A 15395-nucleotide genomic window follows, 5' to 3' on the forward strand; every position below is an offset into this window, starting at 1 on the left:
GGGAGGCTAAGGATGGGAAACCGTAGCCCTCTCATTCCATCAAATACCCAAATATTAGGGTTTTGGTCATCATACCGTTCTCACGTCGTGAGCACCCAAAGTCTCACTTCGTGAGACTTAAAATCACAGGTCAATGAGTCAATGGTCAGTCACGATGTGACGACCATGTCTCACGTCGTGACCCTCATCCAAAAGCTATAAATCAATAAATAAGTACCTCGAAGATTCGGGCGTTACAGGCTGACTGTACACACTCCGCATGCCATCCCTTTTATCAAATCATTCATTTATTTTTCATATATTTATTTTAGAAAAATAACTCTTGAGCCGCAATCTTAAGTTCAGAAGTCACTAAAGTGAGCCTGATTCTCTCAAGGTGTGCTCTGATACCAACTTGTAACATCCCAAAATTTATAATAAATTTGAAACTTTTAAATAGCATAAACCATTCATTTAATATATTTTATTCGAAATAAAATTTAAAACCCAAACCCAAGATCAATTCAACTACCAAAACCATTATCAGTTATAATTCTAAGAATTACGAACAATACATTCAGTCCAATATCAAAAATTCAATATCAAGCCTCGAGTCATTATGTACGATCATGCCCGACCATCCTATATAAATGAAACAATATTTTTAATGAAGATAGGGGTATGCACAAAGCTTAGTGAATTCCAAACATACACAATATCATATCATATCAACCTCACCCCTATCCACAGATACAAACGGTATCAAACACATAATCACACATGCATGTCAAAGAACACAACAGTAACATATATACTCCTAATTGGACCAATTGGCTAGGCCCGATACCCCTTGCTCAGTACATCAATCCCTTGGGACGTATTGGTTAAGCCCTATCCCCCGTACCCAATCCTATTGGGACACATTGCGCATGCCCGATCCCCTTGCTCATTTCGTCGGGCCTTTAGGACATATTGGCTACGCACGATCCCCACTCAGACGCGCCAAGTCCTACCATGCATATCCAAAATACATGAGGCAAACTACTAGAATTTCCCCATCCTAGTACTCCCCATATAAACAATACACTCATAAAGCACATGAGCTAACGTAAGGAAGGTATAACACAATACGGTGTAGTGAGGAACTCACCTCCAAACGCAACGCAACCTCCCAAGCAACCCGGAACCCACTCACACCTTTTTTCCCTTGACACTTCTTAATAATAATAACCGAGTTTAGTTTAGATACTAAATTGCCTTACTTTAGCAAATATACTAATGGGTAAAATTCCAGATTTCTACATAAAAATTGAGGTCTGTTCAGGACCTTTTTTTGCCTCCCAACCTCTATATTTTTCAAAAATGTGTCACGACGTGATGGAACGTTGGTTATGAAGAATATGATAGTTCGTTATTTTCAGACTGAGAGTCAGGGCTACGACCGGACAGTTGAGATGTCCGGTAGTAGGATGGTACGAGATTCTGAAGGACTAGAGGTAGTCATGATGAGAAGTTTCTGAGGATTTCATCGGAGATTTGGGGTATTTGGAATGGCTTGACCTCCATCGGGGAGATCATCGAGCATTGCGTATCACCGTCCAAGAGTAGGTGCGATGTTATTGGCAAAAGCAGTCTGTGGGTTAGAGTGTCAGCGAACCAATTGGTGGTGGTTCGAACCCTGAGCGGGGGAGAACCGGGTACTTTTGAGGAGATAAGAGATTTGTTCAAGAGCGGCTAGAGAACTGGATAGAGAGGCCTGCGGTACAGATTTCTGAGATCAGGGTTATTGGTGGTCAATGAGAAGTGCAGAGTGAGATAGTGAATGTGGTACGTGTTTGAGAAAGGATGAGTGTCTTCGCGGCATGTGGCCGTTGGTCGGAGACCTTGTGGTGGATAGGAATCCTTCAAGGTTAGAATGGTGAATTCGAGGTGGTTAGCTTGTGAGGTTAGCTCGGCAGTTGAGAATTTCTGGTTCAGAGTATGGGCTATTATATGCAGTATGGGAAGGGAAGAAGTTGATTGGGCAACCAACTTCAGGGTCGTTATGAGTTTTATTGCATGAGTTTTGAGCAATAAAGGAGGAAGTTTCGGATTGTCATCTTCGTGTTCTGAGTCGTGGGCAATTTTGCCGTGTTTTAAATTGGGAGATGGAGTATTCCGGGGGTTACAAGTGGCACGAGTGAAAGACCGGTTGCGAGATTCCGAGGAAGCAATGCGGTATCCGAGTATGATGCCATGAGTATGTGATCAATGGTAGAGTCAAGACACTGCGAGGCGTTGTGATGGTATTCTGGGGTATCTGAGTTTAGTGTCCTAAATCTCGGATTATTTTGAGTTTTGAGTTTGAGATGATGAGTGGTGTATCAAGTGTCTACGGTTCCGGTGGGGGCCATTCAGCTAATTGACATCAAAGGGATTTATTTGAGAATGCGAATTGCACCGAGAAAAAAAGGTTTTGTCACGACGGTGGTCGTCCGAAGTAGTGATGCTTAGCCTGGATGGGTGTGTGTGCACCTATCTATGCTGGGCTGCAGGGCATGAGTTAATGATCGCAGTGTGATGTCAACCTGAGGATGAGATTGTGAAGTGGTAAGAGTAAGTGTGGTAAGACTGCGGGGAGCTGCAGTTTCAGTGAGTCAGTGAAGAGAGGTTGTGGTGATGTTATGGGGAGCCGTAGTACTCACTATTCAGTGAGGGGTTGTGGTGATGCTACGGGGAGTCGTAGTACTCACTATTCAGTGAGAGGTTGTGGTGATGCTATGGGGAGCCGTAGTACTCACTATTCAGCGAGGGGTTGTGGTGATGCTACGGGGAGCCGTATTACTCACTATTCAGTGAGAGGTTGTGGTGATGCTACGGGGAGCCGTAGTACTCACTATTCAGTGAGGGGTTGTGATGATGCTACGGGGAGCCGTAGTAATCACTATTCAGTGAGAGGTTGTGGTGATGCTACGGGGAGCCATAGTACTCACTATTCAGTGAGGGGTTGTGGTGATGCTACGGGGAGCTGTAGTACCCACTATTCATTGAGAGGTCGTTGTTATACTGCAGGGAGCCGTAGTATCCACTAGTCAGCTAGAGAATGTTGTGATGAAGTGCTCTCTGATCAAAGCTTGACGCAGAGGAGTTTTAGGCTTGGATAGCCCTAATATTTGAGTGTGAGGAAGCCTGGGGTCGAACCAGGGGCGAGACTGGGGTCTCCATATTTGTTGGGAGTCGTTATATTCTGAAATGAGTAGTGGTTGTCGCAACCAAAGGGAAGTGGATAAGTGAAGAATGCATGGGTTGCGGGTCATGAATCATGAGTTGGGTGGTTCTTTTGGGGACGAGTGGTTCCAATTCTGGGTCGGGCCGGACTCTCAAGTGGAGTTTGGGTCAAGTGGTGCATTGAGTAGACGAGAGGAGGCTGCGGATTCTGAGAGGGAATCCATTTTGAGGAGTATTGTTTGTCTTCCGATGTTTTAGAACGGGGTGGGTCAGTTTGTTGGTGCAGGAGATATCGCGAGGCGCATGTATCTAGGGAGTAGTGTTAGAGAGAGGTCGAGGGTGAAGCGATTAGTGGGAATGTGGTAACTGTTGGGTAAAGAGAACTTTGTGACTTGTGTGTCACTGGGCCGAGATAGTTGTTGTAGGGAAGGAGTCAGTGAGACATTTCAGGACATGTTATGGGTGACCTTTGGAGGTTTATCGGTGGACTTAGTAATTGATCTGGTGCTCAGTATTGAAAAGGGATATGAGAAACGAAACTAGAGCTTATCATGGTGATGTCTGAGGAAACTTCTAAGCGAGCATGGTTATTCTCTTATGTCTGAAGACAGAGTGTTAGGGATTCTTTGTTCGGACGGGGTCTGATAGCAGTTTAGTGGATGAGCCCCGGTGGGGTGTGAAACCTCCTGTTTTTTTGGGGCTTGATCAGATCATTTGGCAAGTTTGGTACACGTGAGCGGTAACTGATTGTTGGAATTAGTCTTGTGAGAATCAAAGGACAAGTGAGTTATCAGGGTTTGATATTCGAGGAGCGAATATCATGGTGATCGCTTGAGTAGGCGATCTGACGGCTGTCAGGCCACCAGAGTTACCGGATTTTGAGAAGGAGTATATTAGAGGCAGAAGGGTTGGATTAGTTATGGATTTGGGAGTTTTCTGTGTGTTTTCAGGTGTCCATGGAAAAGTTTCAGTGCGGCATGAGATCCTTTCGGTGGTGCCTCTCGGGTTGTTGAATTCAATCTATGTGTGGTTTAATGAGCGATTTCGAGGGCGAAATCAAAATAAGTGGGGGAGAATTGTAACATCCCTAAATTTCGGTACAACTATTTAACCTTTCTCTTTTGTCAAGTTGTCAAGATTGGTCCCTGAGTGGAAAATGTTGCAAATGAGTACGCTGGGCGTACTGGAGAGTACGCTGCGCATACTCATGCGCTTGAAATGGACGCGGACCATTTAAGGTACGCGGGGCGTACCAAAGTTACGTTGGGTGTAACTGGTCCAGATGCAAACCCTAAATGAGACTTGTGCACTATATAAGGAATGATATGGCCTTATCCTCAGCCACCATTTCACAGAGAGAAACCCTAAGGGAGCATTTCCTTCGTCCTAAAGCTTGTGTGTGAGTGTTTTGAGCTAAAAGTGCCTTCGTTTGTTAGTGAAGAAGAATGGGATGTGCTTGTGGAGGCTAGGGTTTAGAGTTCAAGCGTGGATCTGAGTTCTTCTTAGGAAGGAGCTTCACTTAGAGGTAAAAAGCTCATAACTTTCCTCTTTATTTTGGTTTGGTGTTTCATGGTCCATTTCTAGGGTTTAAGTCCCAAAGGTGGAGACTTTATGAGCAAAAGGGGCTCCATGGACCTAGATCTGTCCCGTTTCAGTGATATGTGTATTGTAGATCCATAAAAATCCCAACTTGGTCATCATTAGGAAGTCATGTTTGAGTTATAGGCTTTAAAGTGTTGGAAGTGGAATGACTTGGATGTTGGTGACTCTTACAGCCATGCAAAGGCTTAAAGTCACCAACTTAATGGATTAAGAGGCTTAGGGGTAGTAAGATCTGGGAGTTGGGCGTGTGTCTTAACCATTTAAAACCCCAAAAGCAAAGGAGCATGAAACTGGGACTTACGCGGGGCGTAATCCCAGTACGCGCAGCGTAGGAGGCCGCGTTCCCCGATTCTGTGAGGTTGCCGGGTATGCCCAGCGTACAGGTTTGGTACGCGCAGCGTAACCCGGAGAGTTGACTTTTGTTGACTTTTAGGGTTTGGTCAATGTTTGGGTCTTTGAGCCATGAGAGGGGTAAAATGGTCTTTTACCCTTCTGAGAGTGCTAAGAGAGGGAATAGTCTAGCCTTGAGAGTTGTATTGATTAGAGTACTTATTCCATGTGATTAGGCGGAGGCTAGACCAGATTTTTACCGAGTTCGAGATTTACCGAGTTACCCGAGGTGAGTCTTCTCACTATACTTTACCTAGAGTGGTAATTAGAGTTATATGACAGAGTATCTTGTATGCTATTTATGTGATTGTGATGCACTGCATTATCTCTATGTGATTTATGTTATGTATGTTCCAGAGTTTACAGAGTTAGAACCGGAAGGTTCACAGAGTTAGGACCAGAGGGTCCACAGAGTTAGGACCAGAGGGTCCACAGAGTTATAGCCTCGAGTGGCTAATATGTGTTATATGTGGTATTTTGGGGAACTCACTAAGCTTTGTGTTGAGTTTAATTGTGTTGCGTCATGGGCTTTATGTTTTGTATCCGGATTGGGCATGTCCATCCGTGATTATCTAATAGGGTTATACTATAAATATGCATGCATGTATGCGTTAGAGTTTGTTGATAATTACGTTAATTGTTTTGTAACCCTAAACACCTCTACAGTTGAAGTTCTTAATCGAGCTCTTCTGAGGTGTTGAAGTATTAATCATTCGACATATTCAAAGCCATTCTTGTGTTCTTGATTACGTTCTTGATTGTTTGCTTGCATAGAATCTAACGATCCTAAAAGAACTTTGTTCTCACAATTGGTATCAGAGCAGGAGACTGTGTAATCAATACACATTCCTTCTGTATTCAGAATTCTTTAGGGTTTCTGCTTTTATCGTATAAATAGAAGTTGTCTTCTTCGTATCGACGGCAACTCTGTTTCAGATAAAACCCTAATCCCAAGTTTACAGGTTTGATTCTAGCAGCTCACCATGTCTCACGAAGATTCGCAAACAAATCCCTTCAACATCTCAAACAACATTAGATCAACAACAAGGATACCCATACTCTACACTCAAGACTATGAAGTATGGGTGCATCACTTTGAAGACTACGTGGTTGGATCTGAAGATAATGACTATCTCATCTGGGAAGCTATCACACTTGGGCCGTTTGTTCATTCAGGAACGAACACGACAGTTAAGTCCCAAAAGGAATATAACAAGCTGGTGGCGGATGTAGAGAAGATTCCACAGGATGAGAAAGACAAGTTGCTGTGTAACGTGAAGGCCATGAGAATGATCAGATTCGCCTTGCAATCTGACACTTTTCGATTGGTTGGATCATGCACGACGGCCAAAGAAATCTGGGATAGGTTGAAGGAACTTTATTCAACTGATGAAGATCTGGAACACTCCATTCAAACCTTGCGGCTGTCAGAATTTGGAGTTTTCGAACAGAAACCAGAAGAAAAACTCATACAAACTTTTGATCGGTTCAATAATCTCCTAAGTAAGATGATCAAGCATGGAATAGAAAGAAAGTTGATCGAGCAGAATGTGACCTTCATGAACGGTCTGAGACCAGAATGGATGGCTGTGGTTTCAACCGTGAAAGCGCATGAATAGTTTAAATCTTACTCACTAGCGAAACTTGTGGGAATACTTAAGTCCCATGAGAGTGTAGTCACCAAAGAAGCGAATGTAGTTTCGGGTGTGGGATCGTTAGCGCTTGTCTCCAAAGGAAAAAGCATTGCAGAAGAAGAAGAAGAGTCTGATATGTCTGAGTGTGATCTTACAAGCGAAGAGTATGCTATGATGGTCACCAATCCAAAGAAGTTTGCACGAAGAAAATTTCCTGTCAACAAGAACCGAAACTGGCAGAGAAGTTACAGTTCTGAGAAGGTAAAGGACGAAGCGAAGGTCTCTTCTCAAAAGGATGAAGACAAGAAGGAGAGCAAACTTGCAGGAGACTCTGGGTTCGACTGCAACTACTGTCACGGCAAGAACCACTTCGCCAAAGACTGCATGCTAAGGAAAATGGCTGAGAAAAGAGATGGTGAAGATGATGAGGCGTACTATATGCGCAAGTTGGAAGAGATCAAGGAAAAGAAGGCTACTAATAGTTCTATGAATGCCTTAATTGTGCAGGAAAATGCAGATAAAGATGAGTTCGGTGGCGTTGAAGTTTGGTCAACCGACTCTGAAGATGAAGATGTGAGAAAGCCCACTCATGGAAAGGCTTATGTGGCAAAGGAAGTAGGTTCGGCTGGAAGGTGTTTAATTGTCACAGCTGGTTCATCAACCGAAAGTGCAAGTGAGAAACCGAACCTGACTGATGACAAGTGTTTTGCGGCCAACCCTGTGAGTGAGAAGATCAACGACTGCGATCGGTTGATCAAAAAGGTACAATCCATCCTTGAATCACTTAAAGTTCCAATAACAAATTACGAAGAAGAATTAAATGAATTAAAATTTAAATTTTCTAACTTAAGTGGTAGTTTCATGCAAACTCGCTTAGTGAATTCTAACCTAACTGACCAACTCAGCAGGGTGTCTTCAAAAAGTGAGGAGAGAAGGATGTGGATTGAGCTGAAGGAGGCGGAGTTAATTAAGGCTGGGATGAAAGTATTTATTTGCAAAGAGACAATTTAAAGTTTTTAAAACAAAGGAATGTTTTTTGTTTAATTGCTAAGCGTTTATACTTTAATATTGCTCAATTGCATTTAAGTTGTGAGATAGGAAAGAAGATTCATAAGATGATGTTACCCTTCCTTGAATTTAAGGAGGATGAGGTGATAGCAGAATGTGAATCAGTAGTATCATCAGAAGAGACATCCATGTCTTACAAAATAGGACTGGACAAGATAGAAACCTTCATTGATTCTAAGGAACACAAATGTATGCTCAAGAATATTTTAGATGAAAATGATAGGTTAAAAATTAAGTCTGAAACTAATCAATCCTTTGACTCGTCAAATGACAAATTAACTTCAGAAAATAAAATGAACTTAGATAATACGTCTGAATTTGACGAGGAAAGTGAGATGAGTGAAATCTCAGTAGAAGACAAAGTTGATTGCTCTGAGTTCGTGAAGAGTGAAACCGAGAATGAGAAACCCCTCATTTCTGAAAATTCGGTTGAATTCGTTCGCTTGTCGAAAGAAATGCCACAGAAACTCAAGGAAAAAGCTATGGTCTATCAAAAGGTTCAAACTGTGCCGAATCAGGTATATGCAGTTACAGGGGTCACTGATAAACAAACGGCAGAATTAAAGATCTTGGTCGATAAAGACAATGTTGAAGGATGTGACAATTATTTCTGGTCTGCCCCTATTGACAACGCAGACGAAACCGTAGGCTTATCTGAGCAAACTTCATGGAGGGTTAAAGGAAGATATGTTGCTGAACCCATCAACAAACCCTCAAGTTTCGACAAACCAAGCACAAGTGGAACTAAAGAAATCCCTGAAGAACCGATGACAGAACCAACTGTTCCAACAAATACAACCGAAAGTAAAAAGGAGAAGCCAAAGGCTAGCTTCAATATCCACAAATCACAGAAGGAGTTAGCTGAACAGAAACGCTTAAGAAATCAAAGATACGCAAGGAATCTGAATGAGCGAAAACGTCACTGGGAATCCCAAAATCCCAATTACGCTCCTCCTAAGAAAGAATCAACGGATAAAGGAAAGGAAAAACTGAAAGGAAAAGAAATTTTCAGCCCAAATTCCTACTATTCCAAATGTCAGAACCGAACATCTACTTTCGGTTCCCAAACTAGCGTACCAAACCGAAGGTCAAGTTTCGGTCCCCACATTGGCTCTCAGAACCGAAAGTCAAGTTTCGGTCCCAAGTCAAGTTTCGGTCCCAAGTCTAGTTTCGGTCCTTCTAACTCCCATAGCAAAACAAATTCAATGAAGGACATCAAAGGAAAGGGAAAGCTCGAATCAAAATCTGAGTACCATAATAAGAAAAAGTCAGCTAACCCTAGGATTCAAAAGAAAAGCCCGAAACCATCTAACAACACACCAACTAATGCACCAAAAATTAAACAAGATAAAACTAAAATCAAGGTGTATACCATTAAAAGAAAAGATCAAACGACTCTAGTAAAAAGAACATATTTAGTTGATATTTCTTCTGTACTTCCTTTTTCTGTGAAAGACTCACCAGGACCCAAGAAACTTTGGGTTCCTAAATCTGCTTAAATTTGCAGGTAATCAGTGACGAGCAGTTCGATGATGAATGGTATATAGACAGTGGCTGCTCGCGTCACATGACAGGAAGGAAGGAAGAGCTGAGGGAGTTTTGGTCCCTAAAAGACGGTGGGTGTGTAAAGTATGGAAATAACTCCTATGGAACAATCAAGGGATATGGTATGATTACTAATGGAGATTTCTCGATTCGAAAAGTGGCGTATGTGGAAGGATTGCAGCATAACCTCATCAGCGTGTCACAATTAGTTGAGGGAACAGGTCTGAAAGTATCATTTGATGATGAGGGCTCTGAGATAATAGAAAAGCAAACGAAAAAGGTTCTGCTAAAGTCTGAACGCAAAGGAGAAATGTATCCTTTAAATCTCAACCCAATACGAGGAAAACCAGCAATATGTCTGCTGTCAAAGGAGAACACTGAAGAAAGCTGGTTGTGGCATTGACGTCTCTCGCACCTGAACTTCAAAGACATTAATAAGTTGGTGCTTGGTGATCACGTTCGAGGCCTCCCTCTTCTCAAGTTTGACAAGGAACATCTGTGTGCTGCATGTGAGATGGGAAAACAAAGCAGAAAGAGCCACCCTACACGAATTAATACAAAGATTGTTGAAGCTCTTGAACTATTACACATTGTCTTATGTGGACCTTCGGCTATCGAGAGCATCGGTGGTAGTAAGTACATTCTTGTTATTGTAGATGATTTTTCTCGCTTCACCTGGGTGTTCTTTCTTAAGCAGAAATCAGATGCAACTCTCAAGTTGAAGATATTTATCAAGCAAGTGGAAGTGCAGCTGAGAAAGACGGTGAGGAATATCAGAAGTGACAACGGTCTGGAATTCAAGAATAACGATTTTGAGGACTTTCTGGCTGACAAGGGGATAACTCAAAATTTTTCGGCCCCTTATACACCACAACATAATGGGATTGTTGAAAGACGAACCCGTTCTTTGTGTGAGGCAGCTAGAACCATGCTCAGTTTCACTTCTCTTCTGTTATACTTCTGGGCTGATGCAGTTGCAGCCGCGTGCTACACTCAGAACCGATCTTTGCTCAACAAGAGATTCTCAATCACTCCATACGAGATCATAAACAATCGAAAGCCCAACGTCAAATTTTTCCATGTGTTCGGTTCAAGGTGCTTCATCTTTAATTCAAAGGAGAACCGAAACAAGTTTGACGTTAAAGCAGATGACGGAATTTTTCTTGGTTATTCACTCACTTCAAAAGCCTACAGAGTGTTGAACAAACGCTCCAAACGAATTGAAGAAACAAATTATGTCACCTTTGACGATAACTAGATGAAGAAAGTGGCACACTCAGAGGCGAAAGCGGCACACTCAGAGGCGAAAGCATTCAGAATCTGGACAGGTCTCGGTTCCAATATCCAACTTGTTTGAAGAGTACATTCGGTTATTCGATGAACCAGAGAAAGCGGCACACTAAGAGGCGAAAGCAGCAAATAACAAAATTGATAATCTCAAAAAGATCATAGATGAAGCTGCCAAAGAAATGGAAAGTGAACCTCCTAAAAATATAGGTGTTCAATCCTCAACTGACTCTCCCATCAACGGCTCACTATTCAAGGGGAAGAGTTCTTCAGCACCAAAGACAACCGAAGTATCTTTCGAGGGGGAGAATCCAATACCGTCCCCAACTCATAAAGGTCCAGGCGAGGGGGAAAATACTGCTCCAAACCCACCCAATAGTAGTCCAATCGAGGGGGAGAATCCAACTCCCACAGAGGATGCAAACTCTGATGCAGCCACAGGTTACACTTCGCCAGTCGAGGGGGAGAAAGAGAATGCAACTGACGAAGGCGATGGTGATCAATCAGAATATGAAGAGGAAGTAAATGCTGAATTGGATCCAGCATATGACCCAAATTATCCTCCGTTAGTCAAATGGACGAAGGACCATCCCAAAGCTCAAATTATTGGTGAATCATCTGAGAAAGTTCTCACTCGTTCACAGTTGAAAGCGAAACAAACTGCATTATTCTCTAAAGTTGAATTATGTATGTTTAATTCGTTTATCTCCAAGGTCGAGCCGAAAACAGTAAATGTTGCACTTGATCATTCTGATTGGGTTCAAGCAATGCAAGATGAGCTCCATGAGTTTGAACGCAACCGAGTTTGGAGGCTGATTCCCACACCAAAGGATGCTTCAGTGGTCGGCTTAAAATGGGTCTTTAGAAATAAGTTAGATAAAAAGGGGAATGTCATTCGCAACAAGGCTCGGTTGGTGGTGAAAGGATATTTCCAAGAGGAAGGGATAGATTATGAGGAAACCTTCGCTCCAGTAGCAAGGTTGGAATCAGTTAGAATCTTCCTGGCATATGCTGCTCATAAAAACTTTGAAGTTTTCCAAATGGATGTCAAATGCGCTTTCTTGAATGGAGAACTAGAAGAAACAGTGTATGTTGAACAACCTCCCGGGTTTGTGAACAAGAAATTCCCTGATCATTGCTATGTGCTGGATAAAGCTGTCTATGGTTTAAAGCAAGCACCGAGAGCCTGGTATGAAACTTTAACTAGCTTTCTGAAAATGTCGAAATTTAAGCAAGGTTCGGTTGACCCAACCTTCTTCCGAAAGAAAGAAGGTGAACATCTAATGATAGTTCAAATTTATGTCGATGACATCATCTTCGGCTCCACGAATCCTAGCCTAACGGCTGAATTCAGGAAGTTGATGGAGACTACATTTGAAATGAGCGCAATGGGTCCGATTAATTTTTTCCTTGGTTTGAATATTAGACAGGGACCAGAAGGTATCTTTATCAACCAAGAGGCGTACACAAAGACCCTGCTAACAAAATTTGGCATGAAAGGAGACTCAAAAGTGAAGGTTCCTATGGCGTTTGGCACTAAGTTAACACCTTCTCTGGAAAAACCTGATGTTGACATAACACTATATCGACAAATGATAAGGTCCCTAATGTATCTAACAGCTAGTAGACCGGACATTATGTTTTCAGTTTGTTATTGTGCCAGGTTTCAAGCTAATCCAAGAGAACCTCACATGGTGGCAGTGAAAAATATTTTCCGTTACCTGAAGCGAACCTCATCTCTCGGTCTCTTGTATCCTGCTAGATCTGGATTCTTTATTCAAGCATTTTCTGATGCTGATCTTGGAGGTTGTGGTCTGGACCGAAAGAGCACTACAGGCGGATGCCAATTTCTTGACGGAAAACTTGTTAGCTGGCAGTCCAAGAAGCAAACCTGTGTATCACTCTCAACAGCCGAAGCTGAGTATATTGCTGCAGCATCCTGTATTTCTCAAGTTATATGGATTCAAAGTCAACTAAGAGATTATGGGCTGAGTATGAAGAATATTCCTCTCTATTGTGACTCAGAAAGTGCAATAAGGATATGTCACAATCCAGTACAACACTCAAAGACTAAGCACATTGCATTTAGATATCATTTCATCAAGGATCACATAGAAGATGGGAACATGGAAGTGCATTTTGTTCGATCCTCTGATCAATTGGCTGACATATTAACTAAAGCCTTACCTGAAGCGAGTTTCAATAAAATTCTGCAAGGCTTGGGAATGATGGAAGCAGAGTCGGTACCGAATCCTCAAGTCTCTTACTAAAAATTAGACAAGCGAAATGGAGCGAACGCTCGGTCTATTTCGGCTCCATAATTTTCGGGAACCGAAATGAACCGACCGCTCGGTCTATTTCGGCTCTGGAATCTTAAGGAACCGAAATGAACCGACCGCTCGGTCTATTTCGGCTCTATAATTTTCAGGAACCGAAATGAACCGACCGCTCGGTCTATTTCGGCTCTAGAATTTTAAGGAACCGAAATGAACCGATCGCTCGGTCTATTTCGCTTCATTCTTTTAAGATAAGGTTTCGGTTGTACACTTTAGAAAACTTCAAAAATCCAAAAATATTTTCTTTTTCTGTTTTCATTATTTTTCAGAAAACTTCAAAAATCCAAAAATATTTTCTTTTTCTGTTTTTATTGTTTTTCAGAAAATTTCAAAACTTCAAAAAATATTTTTTGTTTGTTTGTTTGTTTGTTTGTTTGTTTGTTTGTTTGTTCCTTTCATTAGGTCACAAGTGTATCAGTGCAACAGAATTTGGAGCTAAGAGAGGTATAATCGTTTCCATAAGAACTAGTTAACGGTCCCTAGAAGCATGCTGCTGCATGTTGACCAAAGCCTCTACGACTTAGAGCACGGCCTTAATGATTCGATCTCTACCTATCGTTTCTTCCCAATCAGGCTGTTCAGATCAACTCAGTCTAGAGCTACCTCACTCTTCTCATATGAGTTAAGAGTCTTTCTGCTTTGTCACGTCTTTATAGCAGAAGGTACTTTCGGTTCCTTAACCACCCTCCTTACTTTCTTCATCAACTTTCGGTTCATCACTGTGACCCTTGAGACTCTCAATCTTTACCACTGAGGTTTATGGTTGCACAAAATCTGTGTTTATGATCTTAGATATGTATACCACGTACTGAGTGAAACCCACAATCCAACACCAACAACGAATTGACGGTGAATTGTCATATTCAAGATGTTACTGGTTACCGAATGAAATCTCATTTTTATTTTTGAGTGATCTTTTATGAATTTGTCTAACACCAAGGCTTTTTCTTCCCATAAAGATCCAGTTTCTTTTTGTTTTTGAGATTTCTATATCTTCTTTAGTCACTATAAAATATATCCCACCTACTTGTTCAACAGACCACATCGGTCTCACAAGTACTTCTTCCAATGTTCGGTATTATGTTAAGCATCGACGTTCGGTTGAAGATAAACCACCTTAAGCATATGACTTAAAAAGAAGCCTTTCAATGTTTCTCTACAAACATTTGATCGTTATTTCACGGGAACCCACACAAGCACTTCAAGTCTCTCTTGACTTTGAAGGAAGCGATTCTTGCCCGGAATCCTCTGCTTTCTGTTTTATAATGAGACATCACTCACATCCACTACACATTTGCTTTATTTCTTTATCTTTTGTCACTCTATTGCACGAAAATTTTAATTTTCCAACATTCTGGTTGCTGTTGGTTCGATTTCTGTTTATCATTGGGCGAAACAGGGGTAATTCTACATCTTGGAGCAAAACTGAATTTCAAACGACGATTGAGGATAAGAATTTGGGCGCATGAATTTGAACGGTCTCAATACCCACGCGTGCTGACGTATACCTGGGAGTAACCAACGTGTTACATCGCGCTTTTTCAGGCAACGTTTTAGTGACCGCGTCATTATCATGATGATTTTTTTCTCTGCTAGCAACGGTATATAAAGGGTTTCTTCTTTTATTTGTCTTTTACCAGCAACCAATTCTCTCAAAATTACAAGGCAAGTTGAAACTGTTCATCTTCTCTCTTCGATCAACAATGCCGACTTCTTCATCCGTTCACGATCAGACTGCTTCGTCCACATTGCTTTCGATCAAGCCCAATCAGAACATGATTATTGAACTCAATCCGTTTCTGTACGATTCGGATATGCTGCAAGTGGTTGAGTGTTTGAAGTATTCTCCACTGGTTCTAGCCCTAACACAAGTGGAAGTCGTTCCGATGTCCCTTCTATCACAAGTTTACTCTATTGCCTCATATAACAAGAACAAGGAAAGAATCTACTTTCTAATCCATTTTAAAAAGGCTTCTATTTCAAAAGGGAGATTTTGTTCCTTATTGCACCTCGCTGTCGATTCATCTGTGATTTCACCTGATTTCATCACCACTACTCAGCTTTTCTCGATGTTGTACGAAATGGGATACACTGACGTGCTTACAACAATAATGAAGGTTAAGAAGTCCTGCCTACCGTCCCCATGGAATGGACTGCTTACTCTTCTCATCAAGAGTTTGGCGGAGAGAAGTGCTGGATCTGATGGCACAAGCAAGGCTTTCCTAACCCTTCTCTACGGCCTCTACAATGGTCTCAATCTTGATTATGGGACGATCATCTGGTCTAAAGTGGTGCAAAGCCTCAACACTACAACGAGGCATTCTGAAATCTCATGTGAACGATTCTG

The sequence above is a fragment of the Lactuca virosa genome, chromosome 8 (genome assembly GCF_052849685.1).
Source record: "Lactuca virosa cultivar CGN04683 chromosome 8, Lactuca_virosa_CGN04683_v6, whole genome shotgun sequence".
NCBI classification, from domain to species: domain Eukaryota; kingdom Viridiplantae; phylum Streptophyta; class Magnoliopsida; order Asterales; family Asteraceae; genus Lactuca; species Lactuca virosa.